Below are 8,229 nucleotides of genomic sequence, written 5' to 3'. Positions count from 1 at the left end.
AGTTCAGTGACCCCAAAGGATAAAAAAAAAAATCACTCCTTGTCATTCAGGTCTCAGTTGAAATGTCAGAGAAGCCTTCCCTTACCATCAGACCTTAAAGTAGCATTATGTAATTATCTTGTCTTAAAAATTGTTTACTTTTTTTTACATATCCCTACTTTTCCCCCTCAATGTAAGGGCAGGCCCTTGTCTACATTCTTCACTAGAACATATAGGCACTGTGTTCCCAGGACCTAGCAGAGCACCCGACACTGAGAATGTACCCAATACATATTTCATGGGTGACTGAATAATTTTATCTATTCCTAACCTTTAGGCTTCCCAGGTGGTTCAGTGGTAAAGAATCTACCTCCCAGTGCAGGAGACACAGGAGACACGGATTCTATCCCTGGGTTGGGAAGATTCCCTGGAGAAGAAAATGGTAACCCACTCCAGTATTCCTGCTTGGAGAATTCCATGGACAGAGGAGCTTGGCAGGCTACAGTCAACAGGGTCACAAAGAGTTGGACACATCTGAGCGACTGAGCATGCAACCTTTAGTAACGAATTCCTATTTCAAAATCCCTCTCAAATGATCAAAATGATCCTTTCTGCATTCTGAACATTTCCTTTTGCTCCAAGATTAATGTTGCCATTGAACAATATGGCATTTATTAGCACTAACTGTCGTTGTCTTAAAGTGAAGTTACCTAACCATTTCTTGCAGAATGATCTATGAGAAAACAACGCTTCCAGGCCAGATTGACCCCAAGCAAGACTCTGGCAACACTACTGCCAAGCTTGACATCCAGCTTTCCACAGAACATATTCTCAGCTCTCCGTAGAACACCATTTTCATCAAAACAGTGGTTTACTGGACAGCAATTGTAGGCAAATATTTTACACTTTATATACGTTGTCTATTTAATCTATGATGAGGTTACAGATAAGGCAACTGAGGCATAGGAAGGTAATGTAATACACTTAGTCACATGGCTAGTAAGTGGCAGAATATAAATCTATCTGACTTCAAAATGTTGTTCTTTATACAACCCTGAGATCAAATTAAAGTGTTATGAAATTGTGGCTAAGTATCAAGCAGCAAGGACTTCTCTGGTGGCTCAGATGGTAAAGAGTCTGCTTACAATGCGGGAGACCCAGGTTCGATCCCTGGGTTGGGAAGATCCTCTGGAGAAGGAAATGGCATGCCACTCCAGTACTCTTGCCTGGAAAATCCCATGGACGGAGGAGCATGGTAGGCTACAGTCCATGGGGTCGCAAAGAGTCAGACACAACTAAGCGACTTCACTTTTTCACTTTTATCAAGCAGCAAACATCTCTTGAGGAAGCATATAACTTAGAGTTTGCTTTCCATTTAATAAAATAAAAAAAGATCAAATCCTTAATATGTATGTTCATGGAACCTCTACAAATGAGATGAGAGTCAACAACACTTGTCTCAGCCAAGGTATTTTCTCTTAAAACTAGGAAGATTTAAATACCTGAAGTCTTCAGTAGACCTGGAGAAGGAAATGGCAACCCACTCCAGTATTCTTGCCTGGAGAATCCCATGGACGGGGAGCCTGGTGGGCTTCAGTCCATGGGATCTCAAGAGTTGGACACGACTTAGTGATTAAACCACCACCACTTCAATAGAATACCAAGAAAATAAAGTTTATACATTCTAGAGGACTGGCTGAAGGGAAACAGAATAGCTTTCACTAACTTTCAGATGTACTTTTTCACTTTTCACACTTTAGTATCTCTGAAATTCATGTGCATCTCACAATCAGTAGTGTTTGACCATCACCCAGGCAGCAGTTAGTGATGTGGTGATCAGTCCACATGAGTGAATTCAGGCATAGCCATTCATAGTCATTGATTCTATGTCTAAATAAGTCAAAAATAACTTAAAAAAAGTTGTTTAAGACATATTTTTCCTTTTTAAATGGAGATATAATTGACATATAACACTATACAGCTTAAGTTGCACAATGTGTTGGTTTGACTCATTTATATATTGCCATATAATAACTACAGTAGTGCTTGCTAACAATGGCACATATTTATAATTTCTTCTTTGTAGTGAGAATAGGTAAGATTTAGTCTCTTAGCAATTTTAAAGTTTGTAATACAGTATTGTTGACTATAATCCCTATGTTGTGCATCAGATTTCCAGAACTTATTTATCTACTATTTGTATTTGGTACCCTTAAATAGTATGTTCTCAATGTCCCCACCCCCAGTCCTTGGTGACCAACTAATCTCTATCAAAATAACATTTTTTTTTAAACTTCATGCTGTTTTAACTTTATTTTTTCTATAAGAACAACATATACTTTGTGAAGAAAAAACTACTTCAGAATATACAACAAATTGCAAAGATGAAAACTGAGATAGCACTGTTGATAGTTAACATTTTCCACAATTTTTGCACAGGTGTATATATATATGCATAATATATATATATATATGCATGTGTGTGGACACATAAAACTGGAAAATACATACATTTACCCTACAATATTACATCTATATCATTTAACTATACTTTTCACAGCATGATCCTATCAGATGCAGGTTTGCATTATGCATTTCTAACTTGGCATCAAGTTGTGAACGTTCTCTGCATAAGTAAGCAGGTTTCCCCAGCATGGTATCTAACAAAGAGAGATTCACTCAACACGTACCGCATCCCATATAAGCAGTTCCTAGTTGTTGGGCATGTATGGGTTGTTCCATTTCTCTGTCCCTGGCAATGTTGAGATGGGGCATGTCTGATGATTGCATGTTGTCAAATTAAGGAAGTGGAGGAGGAGTTGGAATCCTCCTTACCAATCTGGTCTCGTCCTCCAGGTTTGAGGTGGATAGTCATATAGGCTGATTTGCCCTGGTGGATTTACCCTGGTGGGCTTCCCTGGTAGCTCAGCTGGTAAAGAATCCACCTGCAATGTAGGAGACCTGGGTTTGATCCCTGGGTTGGGAAGATCCCCTGGAGAAGGGAACAGCTACCCAACTCCAGTATTCTGGCCTGGAGAATTCCATGGACTGCATAGTCTATGGGGCCGCAAAGAGTTGTACGTGACTGAGTGACTTTCACAGTAATGCCTGATCAGGGTATGGATGAGGAAAGCACAGAAGAGGATACTACCTACTACTGTCACCATGATGAGAAATACCAGCAAGGATCCTGATATGGCGAAAACTTTGCCGGGGCACCTGGAGCTGGACTTCCTGATATCTGTATCTGCCCATCTGGTCCCAGGTCAGATTCAGGAGGGTAATTTTTTCTCTGAGGAGTGCAGAAAGGAGCCATTGTGGATCCACTTGGGTTCTGATCTGGAATAGGAGCTATACTCCATCTCCACTGGAACCAATCTCAGCAGTCAGTTCACCACTTAGGTTACCAGGCTTACTCCTGATCAACACACTGGAGGGCCCACAGATAATTGTCAGAAAGATGACTTCACGTCTCTCAGTAATGTGTGGGAGGATTTCCATCCCACACTGAAGTGGTGTCTTGTAGATGCTTCCCCTTTGGATGATGAGCACCTTGCTGTCTGGGTCATAGTTGGATACCTGTGAGTAACTCACGTACCATTTGTCATCAGTGGCACTGGAGTGGCAGATGGCAGCCACGGAATCCACGTTCTCTGCCATGGAGCTGGTATTGACTGAGATCCCTGGGATTTCTAATTCTCGAATCTCAGGCCAGCCAGTTGCTCTCTAGGTCCTGTTGATGGCTTCTACCCACACAGTGTAGCTCCCGTGTCACTTAATTAAGACTCCCTGATCAGCAGGTCATCTGTCATGGCACACTTTCCCAGCCCTTGAACATGGGCCCATGCCACAGGACCAGTTTCCCTCAGAGGCTGCACCGGGCCTGGCAAGGTCCATGAGTTGCATGGGTCCTCCTGGTGGAGGGGTCTTTCCAGGGACCAGGCAGCCTCTTGTGTCCTCTCAGAGACCTGTATCAAAATAACTTTTAATCAAGTATAAGATAAAAAATTCTAAAGGTTAATTGGTTTATTTCTTTAGCATTACATAAAATAAGGGTGTGCCTCACAGTTGATATCTTAGATTTAAGAAGTTCAATATTTCATTTGGGAAGACACTTTTATTGGCTTTTTTGGTTATAAACAGTTTGGCACTTCATCCCTTCAGGCCCCCACCCCCAAAAAGGAAGTCATGGCACAATAAAATCATAGGAACTTTCCATTCTTCAGCATAACACTCAGGCAGCCAAAGGATTAGGGCTCCTGAGAAAGAAAGATGATGACACAGAGAAAGGGCTTAGTCATCAAAGGCTTAGTGTCAATGAAGAAATAAGCAAGTGCAAGTTTTAAAGCTGAAACAGTCAAGAGCAGTAGCAACAGCATAATCACACTACCTCTAAGCACGTAAAACCAGTTAGGCACCAAGCGCTTTACATAAACTCATTTAATCCTCTAACAATTGTATGTTCAGTTCAGTCGCTTAGTCGTGTCCGACTCTTTGCGACCCCATGAACCGCAGCACGCCAGGCCTCCCTGTCCATCACCAACTCCCAGAGTCCACCCAAACCCATGTCCATTGTGTCAGTGATGCCATCCAACCATCTCATCCTCTGCTGTCCCCTTCTCCATCAGCCCTCAATCTCTCCCAGCATCAGGGTCTTTTCAAATGAGTCAGGTCTCTGCATCAGGTGGCCAAAGTATTGCAGTTTGAGCTTCAACATCAGTCCCTCCAATGAACACCTGGGACTGATTTCCTTTAAGATGGACTGGTTGGATCTCCTTGCAGTCCAAGGGACTCTCAAGAGTCTTCTCCAACACCACAGTTCAAGAGCATCAATTCTTCAGCGCTCAGCTTTCTTCACAGTCCAACTCTCACATCCATACCTGACCACAAGAAAAACCATAGCCTTGACTAGACGGACCTTTGTTGGCAAAGTAATGTCTCTGCTTTTGAATATGCTGTCTAGGTTGGTTATAACTTTTCTTCCAAGGAGTAAGTGTCTTTTAATTTCATGACTGCAATCACCATCTGCAGTGATTTGGGAGCCCAGAAAAATAAAGTCAGCCACTCTTTCCACTGTTTGCCCATCTATTTCCCATGGAGTGATGGGACCAGATGCTATGATCTTCGTTTTCTGAATGTTGAGCTTTAAGCTGACTTTTTCACTCTCCTCTGTCACTTTCATCAAGAGGCTCTTTAGTTCTTCTTTACTTTCTGTCATAAGGGTGGTGTCATCTGCATATCTGAGGTTATTGATATTTCTCCCGGCAATCTTCATTCCAGCTTGTGCTTATTCCAGCCCAGCATTTTTCATGATGTACTCCACATAGAAGTTAAATAAGCAGGGTGATAATATACAGCCTTGACATACTCCTTTTCCTATTTGGAACCAGTCTGTTGTTCCATGTCCAGTTCTAATTGTTGCTTCCTGACCTGCATATAGGTTTCTCAAGAGGCAGGCCAGGTGGTCTGGTATTCCCATCTCTTTCAGAATTTTCCACAGTTTATTGTGATCCACATAGTCAAAGGCTTTGGGATAGTCAATAAAGCAGAAATAGATGTTTTTCTGGAACTCTCTTGCTTTTTCCATGATCCAGCGGATGTTGGCAATTTGATCTCTGGTTCCTCTGCCTTTTTTAAAGCCAGCTTGAACATCTGGAATTTCACGTTTCATGTATTGCTGAAGCCTGGCTTGGAGAATTTTGAGCATTACTTTACTAGCGTGTGAGATGAGTGCAATTCTGCGGTAGTTTGAGCATTCTTTGGCATTACCTTTTTTTGGGATTGAAATGAAAGCTGACCTTTTCCAGTCCTGTGGCCACTGCTGAGTTTTCCAAATGTGCTAGCATATTGAGTGCAGCACTTTCACAGCATCATCTTTTAGGATTTGAAATAGCTTAACTGGAATTCCATCATCTCCACTAGCTTTGTTCGTAGTGATGCTTCCTAAGGCCCACCTGACTTCACATTCCAGGATGTCTGGCTCTAGGTGAGTGTGAGTATCACACCTTAGTGATTATCTGGGTCGTGAAGATCTTTTTTATGAATTAGGTACAGTTTTTATGTCCACCTCAGAAGTTCAGAAAGGCTAAGTAACTTGTTCAAGTTCACATGACCAATAAGAATGACCTTGGGCAAGTTAGTTGCCTAGTCAGTTACTTGCAGTAGTGATGTCTAGAAAATTTACAGACCAAGTTATATATGGAGGGCATATTTCAGCCAAGTGAAGGGTCTATCAGCTGAACACTCACTGTCAACATTCAGAAAACAAAGATCATGGCATCTGGTCCCATCACTTCATGGGAAATAGATGAGAAAACAGTAGAAACAGTGTCAGACTTTATTTTGCGGGGCTCCAAAATCACTGCAGATGGTGATTGCAGTCATGAAATTAAAAGACGCTTACTCCTTGGAAGAAGAGTTATGACCAACCTAGATAGCATATTCAAAAGCAGACATTACTTTGCCAACAAAGGTCCGTCCAGTCAAGGCTATGGTTTTTCCAGTGGTCATGTATGGATGTGAGAGTTGGACTGTGAAGAAAGCTGAGTGCCGAAGAATTGATGCTTTTGAACTGTGGTGTTGGAGAAGACTCTTGAGAGTCCCTTGGACTGCAAGGAGATCCAACTAGTCCTTTCTGGAGATCAGCCTTGGGATTTCTTTGGAGGGAATGATGCTAAAGCTGAAACTCCAATACTTTGGCCACCTCATGCAAAGAGTTGACTCACTGGAAAAGACTCTGATGCTGGGAGGGATTGGGGGCAGGAGGAGAAGAGGACGATAGAGGATGAGATGGCTGGATGGCATCACTGACTCGATGGACATAAGTTTGAGTGAACTCCAGGAGTTGGTGATGGACAGGGAGGCCTGGCATGCTGCGATTCATGGGGTCGCAAAGAGTCGGACATGACTGAGCGACTGAACTGAACTGAACTGAACTGTCAACTACAAAAAATGTGGAGAGTTGAGTTAGGGACAAACCAAGAGATTATGTCCCTAGTAGAAGATCTAGAGAAGACTTTGAAAAGTGCAGGGGCTTCCCTGGTGGCTCAGCAGTAAAGAATCCACCTGCAATGCAGGAGATGCAGTTTCAATCTCTGGGTCAGGAAGATCCCCTGGAGAAGGAAATGGTGACCCACTTCCAGTATTTTTGCCAGGGAAATCCCATGGACAGAGGAGCCTGGTGGGCTATAGCCCATGGGATTGCAAGAGTCAGACACAACTTAGCAACTAAACCACCACCATCACCAGAAACATGTGGATTACATAAAGAGTACAGTCAATTGATAGAGATAATGCCCAAACGTAAGTTGGTGATGGACAGGGAGGCCTGGAATGCTGCAGTTCATGGCGTCGCAAAGAGTCAGACACGACAACTAAAACTGAAAATGCCCAAACTGGATTATCACTAGGATGGAAGGCTGAATGAAAGTGAAGATATAAGCAAGCACATTATCATCTCTCTAAGGATAAGATAGATTTTTCCCATTGGGATTCAAGTCTGTCCCAATCATCATACTGTTGTCTTAGAGAGATGAGAAAGGAAGAAAAAAGGTCAATCCTCAACTACCTCCTATATCCCTGGGGCTTTAATATCAGTGCCTGAAATCTGTAGTCAAGAATTGAGTCCCTCATTTTATCAAGTTCCACCATTCTAAACATTACTGAGTTGTCAAAGAACTCAGCAAGGTACAGTGCCAAAGACCTCATAGAAGATAATCCTAGTGACAACCCAAGCTTTCCTCGACCAACCCAATAAGGACAGGGGTTGGGTTATTTATACATTAGATGTTATTTTCTCTGCTTAAAAAGGAATATATCAAGACCAGATATAATGAAAGCAGACTGGTAAAAAGATCAATTCCATAATTCTAAAAGCCTGTTTTTGCTCCTCTAACTTCTTTCTTGTAATAATACTAGTGTTAGTTTTGAACACCTTCACGGTACTATGCTATATACCTTGCTTCCCCAAATAAATTCCACTTATGGACAATAGTTTTACCCCATGCCTTAGAGTTCCAACCTACCCTTCATGATTGCCTGTCCTGTGGATTTCAGACTTGTCTAGCCAGCCCCCTCAATCATGTAAGCCAATTATTTCCAATAAATCTCTTAATATACATATATTTCTGTTTCTGCTTCTCTAGTTGAACCTAGTCTGATATAGATTTTGATACCAGAAGTGATTCTAAAGAAACAGAATCTTAAGGATGAGTTTTTGAAATTGATTCTGGATTTTCTGGAATTCGTTCT

This window comes from Oryx dammah, unplaced genomic scaffold (genome assembly GCF_014754425.2).
Source record: "Oryx dammah isolate SB20612 unplaced genomic scaffold, SCBI_Odam_1.1 HiC_scaffold_13, whole genome shotgun sequence".
Classification (NCBI taxonomy): Eukaryota; Metazoa; Chordata; class Mammalia; order Artiodactyla; family Bovidae; genus Oryx; species Oryx dammah.
Note: the sequence above shows the minus strand (reverse complement) of the source record.